Source organism: Symphodus melops (genome assembly GCF_947650265.1).
Source record: "Symphodus melops genome assembly, chromosome: 19".
NCBI classification, from domain to species: Eukaryota; Metazoa; Chordata; class Actinopteri; order Labriformes; family Labridae; genus Symphodus; species Symphodus melops.
Window position 1 is genome coordinate 3,531,789 of NC_136709.1, and position 13,561 is coordinate 3,545,349.

At 41.3% G+C, this 13,561-nt stretch overlaps 1 protein-coding gene and 1 long non-coding RNA gene across 2 annotated transcripts in view; one reads left to right on the forward strand and one right to left on the reverse strand.

Moving 5' to 3' along the window:
• Positions 1-6,616, reverse strand: part of LOC306840541 (interferon-inducible GTPase 5-like) — a 56,658-nt gene extending 50,042 nt beyond the window's left edge. The window contains exon 1 of the mRNA XM_079369904.1: positions 6,558-6,616. The gene's annotated coding sequence lies outside the window, so the exon portion shown is untranslated. The remainder of the gene's footprint in view (positions 1-6,557) is intronic.
• Positions 6,617-9,338: 2,722 nt separating this feature from the next.
• On the forward strand, positions 9,339-11,473 carry LOC306840555. Its single transcript, XR_013781346.1, has 2 exons — positions 9,339-9,619; positions 10,051-11,473. It is a non-coding gene; the product is annotated as an uncharacterized lncRNA (long non-coding RNA).
• Positions 11,474-13,561: the final 2,088 nt, after the last annotated feature.

Genomic DNA, 13,561 nt, shown 5'->3' on the forward strand with positions numbered 1-13,561 from the left:
TAAGGCGAAGAGTTTTGCCACGAGGGGAAAGTGCCGCTAGCTTGTTAGCCTAGCCCGGGAGCGCGTGCGAGTGACTGGCCAATGGCGGAGCAAAACAGTGAGGAGCGGAGAACGGCGGACTTCGCGATTGAAGGTTTGAGACCACCACCGACATTAATTTTGGACTCTGCCAACTTGAAGACATGAAAAAGTTGGAAAGAGGAGATGACTTTGTACACCGACCTCACAATGCGAAGAAACGTCAAAAGTGAAGCTGTTTAAATACCTTCTCGGAGAGAGAGGGAGGGAGCTTTTGACCACGATGGAAAGCGGGTGGACAACAGCAAGGAGGACAGTGAGTTCTATGATGGCACTGTTTGATTGACTGTTGAGAGATACAAGTTTTTTGTCAGAAACCAAGCACAAGATGAGAAAATAGACAAATATGTCACAGATTTGAGAGTTTTGGCCACACAACTTTGGTGACATTAAAGACTTGTGAAAGACAATAAGAGATCGCATGGTATGTGGCACATACAGCTCTGCTATGAGAGAAAGACTGTTAAGAGAAGAGAGCTTAACACTGGAAAAATGTATGCAAGTGTGCAGAGCTTCAGAACTGTTGAGAGAGAATAACGAAACGAAAACATCCTGGCCATAGACAGCATAGTGACTAAGCAGTGTCCAGAGCAGACACAAGTAAGAAGTGAGGAGCTGACAAACATGGACAAAATAATGACTGAGTTTGGAGACATTTTCACAGGTGTAGGCTGCCTAGAAGGAGAATACAAGATTGATGTCGACGAAAGTGTCCCACCAGTGAAACTACCAAAGCGCAACAAGCAGAGTGCCTGTTGCTATGATGGCACCGCTCAAGGAAGAGCTAAAGGACTTGGTAACAAAAGACATCATTGCACCAGTTGAGCGCAGTACAGACTGGAGAAGCAGCATGGTGTCCGTGACTAAACCAAATGGGAAGCCTAGGATCTGCATTGACCCCAAACCACTGAACAAAGCACTGAAGAGGAGTCATTTTCCTCTTCCCACCATTGATGACATTTTACCGGAGCTCTCAAAGGCCAAGGTGTTCACTGTTTGCGATGTGAAACATGGATTTTGGCATGTCAAACTGGACGAGGAGTCTAGCTATCTCACCACGTTTGTAACCCTGTTTGGGCGGTACCGTTGGCTCCAGAAGTCTTTCAAAGGAAGCTGATGCAGGCGCTAGAGGACTTGCAAGGAGAGTATGTCATAGCAGATGATATTCTTATCACAGGTGAGGGAGACACACAGGAAAAGGCAGATAAGAGCCACAATGAGAACTTAAGACATTTCCTACTGAGATGCAGGCAAGTTAAATTGAATGCAGACATGTTTAAGTTAAGAAGACAGTCTGTACATTGGACATTTACTCACTTTGGAGGGCCTTCAGATTGACCCAGATAAGGTTCGGGCGATTAAAGACTTGCCCAGGCCCACAGACGTTAAGGGTGTACAGAGACTTGTTGGCATGCTGAACTACTTATCAAAGTTTTGTGCTCACCTTTCAGATGACTGTGAAGTTTTGAGACAACTTACACACAAGGACAATATATGGGAGTGGACTGAGGTGCATGAGACAGCCTTTAAAAGACTGAAAGTGAAAATAGTCGACGCACCACTACTGAAGTACTATGACCAGACTGAGGAGTTGACGCTGCAATGTGATGCTTCAGAGACAGGTCTAGGTGCAGCCCTGACTCAGAAAGGTAAACCTGTGGCCTTTGCGAGCAGAGCACTGACTCCCACAGAAAGGGGTTACGCCCAAATAGAAAAGGAATGTTTAGCCATTGTATTTGGTATGGAAAAGTTCCACCAGTATACTTATGGTAGAAAGGTGACAGTTCAGAGTGACAATAAACCACTGGAGAATATAGTGAGAAAGCCACTTGTTAATGCACCAAAGAGACTACAGAGAATGGTACTCAAACTGCAGAAATATGACATTGATGTAACTTACATGCCAGGTAGAGATATGCTGTTAGCGGACACACTGAGCAGAGCGTACTTACCTGACTGTAATCAGGGAGACACAGAGTCAGATCTAGAGACTGTTAACATGTTAGCCTACCTACCCATTTCTGCAGAAAGACTGTCTGTCATCCATGATGCAATAAAAGTGGACACAAAGTTGCAAAGCGTGATAAAGCTGATCCTCACAGGTTGGCCGAGGAACAAAAGAGACATGGCACAGGACATTCAACACTACTTCGCATTTCAGGGTGAGATGAGCTTCCAGGATGGCATTGTGTTCAGGGGAGAAAGAGCAGTTATCCCTGACACTCTCAGAGCCGACCTTACCAGCCGTATTCACTCATCACATCTGGGAGTCGAAGGATGTCTCAGACGGGCATGTGAGTATGTATACTGGCAGGGCATGAATGAACAGATAAAGACTTTCATCTCCAAATGTGACATCTGCAGGTCAGTTGACCATAAACAGCAGAAAGAGACTTTGCATCCCCATGATTTTTCCTACAGACCCTGGTCCAAGGTAGGAACTGATTTGTTTTCATGGCATAACAAGGACTATATGATAACTGTGGACTACTATTCAAACTTCTGGGAAGTCGACCGTCTTCCTGACACCAAGAGCACCACTGTGATCCACAAGCTGAAAGCACATTTCGCTCGTGAGGGGATACCAGATGTGCTGATTTCGGACAATGGACCACAGTATTCGTCACAAGAGTTTAAGGCATTCAGGCAAAAGTGGGAGTTTGAGCACCGAACATCCTCCCCAGGATATCCACAAAGCAATGGAAAGGCAGAGTCTGCAGTCAAAACAGCAAAATGGCTCATGCAGAATGCCGCAGCTGCAGGAAAGGATCCATACTTGGCTATACTGGATCATCAGAATACTCCAAGCTAAGGTGTCAACACAAGTCCAGCACAGAGACTTTTGAGTAGAAGGACCCGGACCCTTTTTCCTACAAAAGACTCACTGTTAGAGCCTGACGTGCTGAACAGCAAACAAGGACTTACCAACAATAGACAACGACAGGAGGAATACTACAACCGCACAGCAAGAGACTTGGATTATCTCAAAGAAGGGGACAGTGTGCAAGTCCAACCATTCGAGCCTGGCAAAACCTGGAAAACTGCAAAAGTGCTCAGAGCAGTAGGCCCGAGATCATACGAGGTTGAGCTGGAGTCTGGTGGAGTTCTGAGAAGAAACCGTCGCCATCTCAGGCACAACCACAGCCCACTTTCTTCCTCCTCGCGTACAAAGACTATGAACAAAACACAGACTGTAGTGGCTGCAGAGCGAGGTGATAATGCCACTGTTACTACCAGATGTGGTCGTCAGATTAGACCACCTGCATATCTGAAAGACTATTGTACATGATCTGGTTATATGAGATGTTGCGTAATGGTTGTTTACGGACTGCAGTTGCACTGGAAAAGAAAAGAGAAAAAAAAAGAAAAAGACAGTGTGTTGCTAGAAAGAACAGAGAGAAAATGATTGAAGGTATGACCAAAGAGATTTATTTTGGAGCCCAGGAATAGTTGGATGTTTACTGAAAATGTTCTTGTTTAAATACTGATGCACTAGGAAGAGGCACTGGAAAGGAAAAGTTGATTTTGGTTATAAAGAAAACAAATGTGTGTGAAAAAAAATAAAAGAGAGGATGTGGAAAGTTATAACACATGTTCCTAGGGGGACCGATTTGAGTGTGACACTCGCCGGGACTAGAGCAGGCTGCAGGAGTATGTATTTGTTTATGCACAGTTTAATAAAGTTCTGCAAAAAAGCTGTATCGTCCATTCTGTATGGTTTAAGATAGTAAATGGAACAGAGTGAAACATGAACGAAAGGCCAATCCGATACTCAACTGTTTCGTCTTACTGTCACAGCGTCTCCGTGTAAACGGGGCCTGAATCTGAAACGTAATGGAGAGGTTCTTAAAACGAAAAAATAATGACGGCAACGGGGGCAGCGCTACACAAAACAGAATGCTCTTTTTAATTTAAACAATTCTACCTAACTTCATTGAGCACCTACTTTTATTGCTTTTATTGATAAGTTTATATTGTGTTACTTATTTCACAAACATGCACTTAAACATGGTTTTATATGAGCAAAATTTATTAAATGATCTTGTTAACTTGTGCAAGGTTTTATGCATAATTAGCCTATGTATAGGTTATATATTGATTAAAAAACATACAAATTAAGAACAGTATTCATTACAACATAGTGACACAAATAGCTAGTAAATAAAAATGACCGCAAAAGGTAAATCAGAACCATTTACTCGATTGGGCCCCAGACTACCTTGCCCTGAAAATGTTGGGCCCCAAGGTCAAAAAGGTTAAGAAACCCTAGTATAGTACACATGGTGAAGTATAGGGAACACACAAAGACACTGTTTTAAAGTCACATGCATGGAAATGTATAGAAATCTGCAATAATCATGTTTAAAATAAGAAATAATTCACTTCCAGGCAAAAAATGTTTTGTGATAGGGAGGGGGATTATGATTCAAGGGCCAATTTAATTGTGTTCATACAACTAAGAGTCGGTATAGTTCAGGCTACAGGGTGGAGTTGTGGCATGGGTTAGTAGTGTGGGCATTTTTCAGATATTTGCCAAATATGGTAATAAATTCCTCACCGAGACATTTCTTCACAAATTATTTCATAAACATGTCTTCTAACAATATTTTAACTTAACTCAAGTAGGAAACTCTGTGAAAGCTGCTCTCAGTCGGGATACCTGGAACCTTATAGGTGAAAAATTAAAAATGTTAACCTTTGCCTTGTGTAGCTTTTAAGGAGTCAAACTAGGGGTTCTTCATGATTCTGAATCCATTGCAATAATCTAGTCCTTGGTGGAAAAACAGCCAATTTTACATGTAAACCTATTTCAATATCTTGAAAAATAATGCACCACATTGTTAAATGTCTTAGGCGTCCAGGTCTGAGTCTTCTCCACACTCTACTGTTCTTAAAGTGTGGATTGGGACCCCCTGGGAGCTCGTGAGACACTGAGAAGGGGGTCGCGAGATGCCTTCCATCATTAAATAAGAAAGTTAAATGTTGAACATTGCATATTTTACCCACTATTGTAAAAAAAAATTATTTCAATATTAGTTGAATTTGAAATACAACTACAGTGGCAAAGTAAGATTTATGCTGAAATAAAATTGATGATTAAAAAAATAATTTCAATGTATGTTTTCACAGAAGTACAACAATGGATAATAATCGGGCATCATTAAATGGTGCCCAAAAAAATCTGACCTGGCCTGATCCTGTGCAGGTTCTGTCTGACCTCAGCCTGTCCTTTTCATTGTGTTTATGGGCGAGAGTCTGATGAAAACCTGACATTATTTTTACAAGTTGACTTTTATAATTGAAGTTTGTATTTTAGGGAATCACAGACATCTGTTCAGATAAGATCTTGATGAGCACAACACAAGCTGCTTATTTATAAGGATCCCTAAAAACACAACAACAAACTATTTTTACTCTCTGCTCGTCTCCCGGCTGTTTGTGGTTTCTAAGTGATTTATCACAGTGAGTGTAAATTTAGCTCTGGATCACTGTGGTTGTGTGTATCTCTGCTTGTATTGTTATAGACTGTAAATATGAATGGCAGAAGCCTGGGTGACTTCCCCCATCTGTCACTGCAGGGGGCTTTGGAAGCCTATCGTTTCTATGCTATGCTGTCTTACCCGAGCTGTCTGTCAAACTGAGAGGCTGAGAGCTGGAGCTGAGGCAGGTCTTATCAATCTATTAAACAGGTTGTTTATGCCCCTCATTGTGAATAATTTTTATCCTTCATCAAATCAAAATGAACGAGTTATCAAGAAATTCACCCTCAATACAGTGTGTACCAATGGAGACATGGGCTTATCAGACCTATTTTGTTTTTATAACCAGGCTGTAAACATTTTAATTTCTGCTATAACAGACTCGAGGAAATGCAAGATTTCACACTTCCTCGTCGACTTTATTTTTTCAACACCAGAGGTTGCTGCTTAAATGCACAGGGTGCTTTGCCCTTGGTGCCAAATGTACAATATCTGGTCAAATCTGATGATATAAACAGTAGTTCCCGGTTATGACAGCTAGTATAGCCATCAGAGATCTGATATCCAAAGTCTACAGTACAAATATCATGCACCCGGTATTACTCTATACCAGTTTGTCTGGTTTGATACAGGATCTTATGGAAGGCGGTGGCTGTGTTGATTAAACCAGAAATTGTACCTCCAACCGAGCGTTTCACAGATGAGAGCTTAGAAACTAAAAGCTGACTCTCCCTGCTTGGTTCTGATTCAGGTAACAGTGAGTAAAATCTAAAATAATAAACATCAGGCACCAACAAAATATGAAAGAAGAAAACACTGAGAATGTGGTATACAGAAATGTTTTAGGCTTCAGTGATTCAACCCTAATTCAACAAGAAAGGGGTCGGTACAAATTAAACCGTAAATCTGATCTGCACAGCAAAATAATAATGAACCATCTAGTAAATTTTTTTCGATCCTGTTTAAGCAGATTTGATCTTATTATCAAAGAATACTCACCTTGAAGTGAATTAGTAAAGAACACGAGATAAAAGCAGATCACTGTACGAGTCAGTCACTTGCAGGAACAGCTTTCACTGACTTTCTTCACTTCATTTGAATATAAGTGTTTATCAGAGTCCAGCCCTTTAGTCAGGAACCAATAAGAAGTCTTCTTTCAGTTGTGAATCACCCATCAGTTCTTATTGAAGCAGCTGACATCAAGAAACATTTAATATAACAGAAACATTTAGAGTTGTTCTTCACCACAACCCCTGCAGGTTTCCATGACTTAACATTTCAAATGGAGATCAGTGTAAATTAAAACATAAAAAACAGGTATAATCTCTCACAAATGTATTACATTTCTTCGTTTAAGCCACTCCCTCTCTTTAACTCCCACTGTCCCTGCTCTGGTGATCAGCTGATTTGGGGCATTTACTTTAAAGAAGCAGAGTAGCCTATGTATATGGGTGTGTATTTATTTTTATATAATATTCTTCATATTTATCACCTTAGTTTCTTTGTGTATGATGTTTATTTTTACAAACCGTTACTTGCATCCACTGCAATTCGAATTCAGACATAATCGTTCTACAAAATCTGCCACTTGTTTCTAATCAAAAATATTAAACAATCACTTGGTCATGTGGTTGGTGCAGCACTTTTAGATCTAAAAAAAACCCATTTGATATAGTCAATCTCAACATTTTAATTTCAAAACTAACAAAGTTAAATTTATCCAAACAGTCATTAACGTGCCATGAACAATGTGTTACAATTGATAATGTGAGATCCACTTTCCGCAAAACTGAAACCGGGATCCATCAGGGCACTGTCTTGGGACCTGTACTCTTCAGCCTCTGTATCAATGACTTAACAGATGTGTGCCCAGATATAGGTCTACATATAACAGAGTTGTATATTAATCCAGTAAAACCTGAGAAACTAAATGCCAATGTAGACAAAATATCACCTTGGTTGTCCTCATCTTGTTTAACTTTAAACACACAAAAAAAACTCTGTTTGCTTGTCCATATAAAAAACAACCTCTAACATACCTCCTGAATATAAAAGTTAATGGTGAGCTCATTGAACAAGTCCCTGAAGTTAAGCATCTGAGAATAATTTCAGACTATCAGTTAAACTTTACAAGTCATGTGTAAAACCATTGAGGAAAACCTAGGCTGTTTTATGATAAGAATCTCTTTGACTTTTAACTGTGATTTTCTCTTTATGAATCCTGGTTTCCACATTGTCCCAGGTTCACCAGTCATCAATGAAGGCCATAAAGAGTCTCTATAACCGAGCCTTAAATGTCCTGGACAAGAAAGGAATAAGGTATCATCGCTGCCAAATCCTACGCAAATACAAGATCATATGTTTTGTTAATTTTATTTCCTTACACTCAGTTAAACTGGCATTCAAATGCCTAAATAACGCTGCTCCCAAACTGCTCTGCAAGACTATAACAAGACTACAAAGTGGTTTCAGATCCACCACTCGAGCAACATAAAAAACCAATTGTGTCCCATTCGGCAGAACATTCTTTGCTCAAACTGCCTTTTCAATAAAAGGAACAAAATTATGGAACTCACTGTATATCAGATGACTGTTCAAGATTATCTTTGTTTTTGTATCTATCCCAATTCAAATAAACCTTTAAATAAAAAAGATCCACAGATTTTGGCAGGTGTCCTTCGTGGCAGATGCAAATCCTTTGGAACAACAGGGGCGCTTCTAGGGTGTGTTGGGGCCCCAGGCAAACATGCATTAGGGGCCCCTGTATCCAGCGTCCGTTATTATTTTTACTGCAATAATGCATGCAACACTAAGCAGGGCATTGAGAGTAAGTGCTTTCTGATGGGGCCTTATTAGGGAGGTTTCCTTCTGTGATTGAAAAGTGTGCACTTTTTGAGGTAATGCTGTGGTTTAAAGTTTGTCATCTGTTGGGAGGACCCCTACTGGTCTGGGGCCCCAAGCAGTTGCCTGTTGACAAGCAGTGCCTCTGATCATGTGGGGAAGAGGTTCTTGTGGTTTGCAGAAAGGAGGGTGTTGGCCTTCTCAAATACTGGGGTCCAGCATATGAAAGAAAATGAGCATTGAGAGGTGATGGCTTTTAGGCTGGGTCTGCCTGTAGGCCTCCCGTCCTAATTCACACATACGTGTTAGGTGCTATAGAGTGGCACAGGAATCAGTCCGAAAACCCGTTAAGGGGGTTAAGTGTCTTGCCCGAGGACACACCGGACATGTTGCTCGCAGGAGCTGGGCATCGGACCCTCGACCTTCCGATGGAGAGACGACAACTCTACCCATTGAGCCACAGCCGCCCCCTCAAAAAAACATCAAGGGAGAGCACAAACGCAGTCCCCCACTGCCACAAATTATACAGTCGAGATTCCCACATTTGGGGATTTCACATAGGTGCTTGTTTGAATGTTTTAGTTTGTGTGTATGTGTTGTATTTGTGTAGTATTCTGTGTGTAGCTTTGTTCATGTGTGCGAGTCTGTATTTGTGTGTTCAGATTCGTCTGGTTGTCTGCAGCTTCTAAAAGGCTGTGATACATTTTGCAGCTCTAATCTCACATGTTGGTTTTGCTCGCAGCAGAAACAAGTTTTGTGTGTTGTGTTCGAATTCAGGACGTACAGTACATGTGTAATTAAAAAAAATAATACAGTGCTTAAAAAAACAGAATTTCCCTGAAATGGATTTTTGTTTGTTTAAAAATATCAAAGGCTGTGATGTCACAGGATAGTTGTGATGTCACTGGCAACCTGTTATAAAACAGACACAGCTCATTTGTACACTGTTTGTCTCTCCCTCAACGTCATTTCTCCTACAGCATCCGTTACGATTACATGCATATTGCCAGCGATTTCTAGGACAGTCAATAGCTACTTTCCTTACAGAGGAGTTGGCAACACTGATTCAAAGTCTATTATTTTGTAAGGTTCGATTCAGTTTTATAGAATTACAAACACAATGGCAAACAGAAAACCAAAGCAGAAACTTCCCTCCAAAGAAATTACCATCATTGAACAGAAGAGAGCCATGATTATGGCATCCCTGATTTTAAAGAGAGGTGAGATGAAACAGCTACACAGAGCTATTGTTCTAAAGGAGCAGGATGTAACTAAGATTGAGCAGTATCTTCATAGTTTAAAAAGTAAGCATGGGCAGTTACTCAGCGGGGCTGAGGAACGACTTGCAAAAGCAAACTCGGACTTTGACAGAGCGCATAATTCAAAAGAGGATTTAAATGTGATAAGTGAGGACTTGCATGAAGTAATTGCAAACATTACCAATGAATTAGAACACACTGAAACAATCATGCATACATATAACAAGTATAAAAACATTGTCATCAAGTTTTTGCCTCAGTCCGATGCTGTGTGCAGCCTCAGTGGCGAGACGCCTGGACAGACCTCGGCCCAAAACAAAAATTCTGAAATGGATGATGAAAGCTTGAAACTTGAGCAGAGACTAAAGACATTTCTATCTGATCCCAAGCAGTTTGTGGATCAGAACCAGCAGCTGGTCAAGCTTCACCTAGTCCTGTGTCAGAGTGTCACCAGAAACAATGAGACACTGAAGGAGTTTCGTCTGCAAACAGAGAAAACTGTGAATGCATGTAATGTGGAAGAAGAGAAGCTAATCTCTGAGATAAATGAACTGAATGATCAAATTAAGAGAGTAAAAGAAAGAGCTGGCCAACTCAAAGTCAAGGTTCAGCTCCATGACTCAATACTTAAAGATGACATGGATTCTTTGCTGGAAGCTCTGGGTGTGAAGGTCACAGTTGCGTATCGTACCATAGTCGATACTCGGTTAAACACACTTGACACTTTGGAGAAGATGACCAGTATTGAGCATCGTATGTTTAGACTGTTTGACCAGCTTGACAAAGTCCCTGAAGAAGCCTTGATAGAAATGAGACAGAAGCGTCACATAGAGATGATGATAAGGCTGCGTGAAGAGGAGCTTAGGTTGAAACTTGAGAAAGAAAGAGAAAGGGAGGAGAAGTGTAAGCAAAGATGTCTTGCCGCTAGCAAACCAATAAAGTGTAAAAAGCTCATGTTCAGATCCATGAACATAGAGAAGCAAGAAGAAGAGAAGAAAGAGGATTTGCTGGAGAAATATGACCCGTTTGTATCACTGGAAGAGGAGACTCAAATTTTCAACAAATGGGAAAACAGGTGGAGGCTGAGAAGTCCTCCATCCATATATGGGAGAGACATTTTCAGGGCTGGAGAAACTTCAGCTGAGTGCTCTCTTTCTGCTAGTGCAGAGCGTCAGGATAAAGATGTAGAGATAACTTTGCATAATTCTGGCACTGCTCACTTTGAAGAGCTCGGTGAGGTACATCCAAAGCAGAACCACTGTCCATCTATTTCTGACACACAAGAGTCAGGGTCAATATATGGTACTGAAGATAAACAGAGCATCACAAAGTGGTTTAAACAGGACAAGATGCCATTGTCTAACAGAGTCAACAAAAGGATCAATCCGCTGGTAAACCCTTTGCTATCCAGTAGCGAGAAGACCACACTCAAAAGACAGTCCCGCCCCCAGCTTGCTGAGAATTACAAGTACCGTTCGAAGGAGTCTCGAGAATCCTTGAGGGCCTTGGCCACTAAACAGAACAGATACATGAGGCAACACTTTGAGTTCAAAGGGCTGCTGACCAGAAAGGCCTAAATGGTCAGTCTACAACATTCATGTCCTTTCCCGAACCTATCTTTCTACTCGATTCTTCTGTCCCGCTCTTCTATTTCCCATTTCCAGTCACCATGGGAAATCAGCAGCCTCACATAAATGTTCTCCTTGAGGACACACCTTTGTGTTAGTCTGATTGGATGTTCTGTGTGTGGGTTTTCTCCAGGTGCTCTGGTTTCTCCCACAAAATTTTACATAAAAAAAAAAACAACACACAAAACCAATCAACACAAACAACAATGATTAATGAATGACAATGAATAATATTAAGAATGAGTACATCAGTGCAACATTATGTAGTAATTCAGTTTGGGTTTGGTGTGCTTACGTTCCCATCATCGTCTGAGTACAATTACCTAAGAAATTAATTTCACACAGATGATAATTAATTATGAATTTACTTTATTAATTCTCCTTGCACATTCTTATGTTACATTTTGAGCTAACATCACATGAACAAACAAGGAACAGACTTACTTATTTGTACGGAAGACGGTTAGGGTCACGGAAAAAGAAATGTTGGGATTCAGACTTTAATCCTGAATGCTGACTTTTATTCTCAGTCAGAATTAAAGAAAACCAAAAAACTGGAGCCTGGTAGTATTTTTCCCCTGAGAAAGGAAAGCTCTGTATTTCTTGTCTGAAAAGAAGCCTCCAATGACACTTAAATCGTCATTTTGCGTCATGGGAGGCTGCTGTGGTTAAAGGGGGTGAAACTACATTGATTGTTCCAAATGTTTTTTGAAGCTACAGACCTATTACAGGTCAGTGGGTGGGACCTCACTCACTGCCAGAGTCTAAAAGCAATGCCTTCCATCTTGCTAAGAAGCTATGCTAACAGGCTAGGTTAGGATGAGGGGCCCGGGCTGGGACGGACAGGTGGTGTGCCTGCCTCCCTGTTTGCTGACAGGAATTTCTTAGATGCCAAATCCTACTGAAATCTCAGAATCAGTTGAGCACGCGGCCGTATGTCTTGTCAACACACTGTAAATAGAGCGTTGCAGCTTCAGTGCGGGTGGCCTGCGGTGCTGTGCATTCTGGGAGTTGTATTTCTCCATCAGTAGCCGAAAAGACACTCTGCCTTTTCTCTGTAAAGAAAGAGCCAATCTCAATACAGATTCATGTTTTTAAATAGGAGAATTATCCCTTCAATATCCTTAAGAGTTCATTGAGACTCACCAAAAAATAAGAAAATATTCAACATGTAGTAAAAAAAGATGTTGATCTCAGCTTGCTCCCAAAAAATGTGAAACATAGATAGATAGATAGATAGATAGATACTTTATTGATCCCGAGGGAAATTCAAGGCATCCAGTAGCAGTATACAGACAGGCAGGACACAAGACATTAGTTACAATACACACCCGCTGTCCCCACTCCCCTCTGTATACAAAATCCCCCAAACAGATTTAGCAGCCCCTATGTGACTAAGAATAAATATAATTATATGTTAAACCTGTGCAGTTAGCATTAGCAGTTAGACTTAAAACTAATATAGCATAATGTACACAACCTGTGAGGAGAGAAAAACATGTGTTGGTTAAAAGAGACCTGTAAACAGTTAAAGAGCCTTAGAAACAAAGTGCTGACCTTTAGAAACTAGTTACATGTGCATGTACAGAGGTGTTGGAGGTAGTGCCAGAGGTGTGAGTACAGTCATTAAACAGTCAATGCAGGAATGTAAATTGGCTCACCCACTTAAAGGAGCAGTGATTTGCATTAAGTGTCCTAGACAATATGGTGAAACCAGGAGTGGTTAGGGTAATTATCGTTAAGTACCCAACTATTGGGGGGCAGATTAGCATTCAGTGTTGGAGACAATAGAGTGAAACTTGACCTAATTAGGGTGATCATGTCAACCCTTACAGATGTAGCATAACACAACAGTAGGATGAAACCAGACATGATTAGGGTGATTATCGTTAAAGTGACCAGTGCTCAGTAAAGTGACTATCAATATGCATTACAGTGTCCAACTGGAGGCTGACTCTGAGGTCAGCAGTGCAGGTGAGGAGTGAGAAAAAAGTGAAAAAAGATTCCAGGGATCACCGTGCGCTTCTTCCCTGACGTGACAGTGAAGTGTTATACAGTCTTATTGCCAGGGGGACGAAAGAGTTCTTGAGTCTGTCCGTGGAGCACGACTGTGACAGCAGTCTTTCGCTGAACATGCTCCTCTGCCCGGTGAAGGTGCTGTGCAGAGGGTGGTGTGTGTTGTCCATGATGGAGAGCATTTTGTCCAGAGACCTCCTCTCTACCACTGACACCAGAGAGTCCAGCTTTGTACCCACCACAGAGCCGGCCCTCCTCA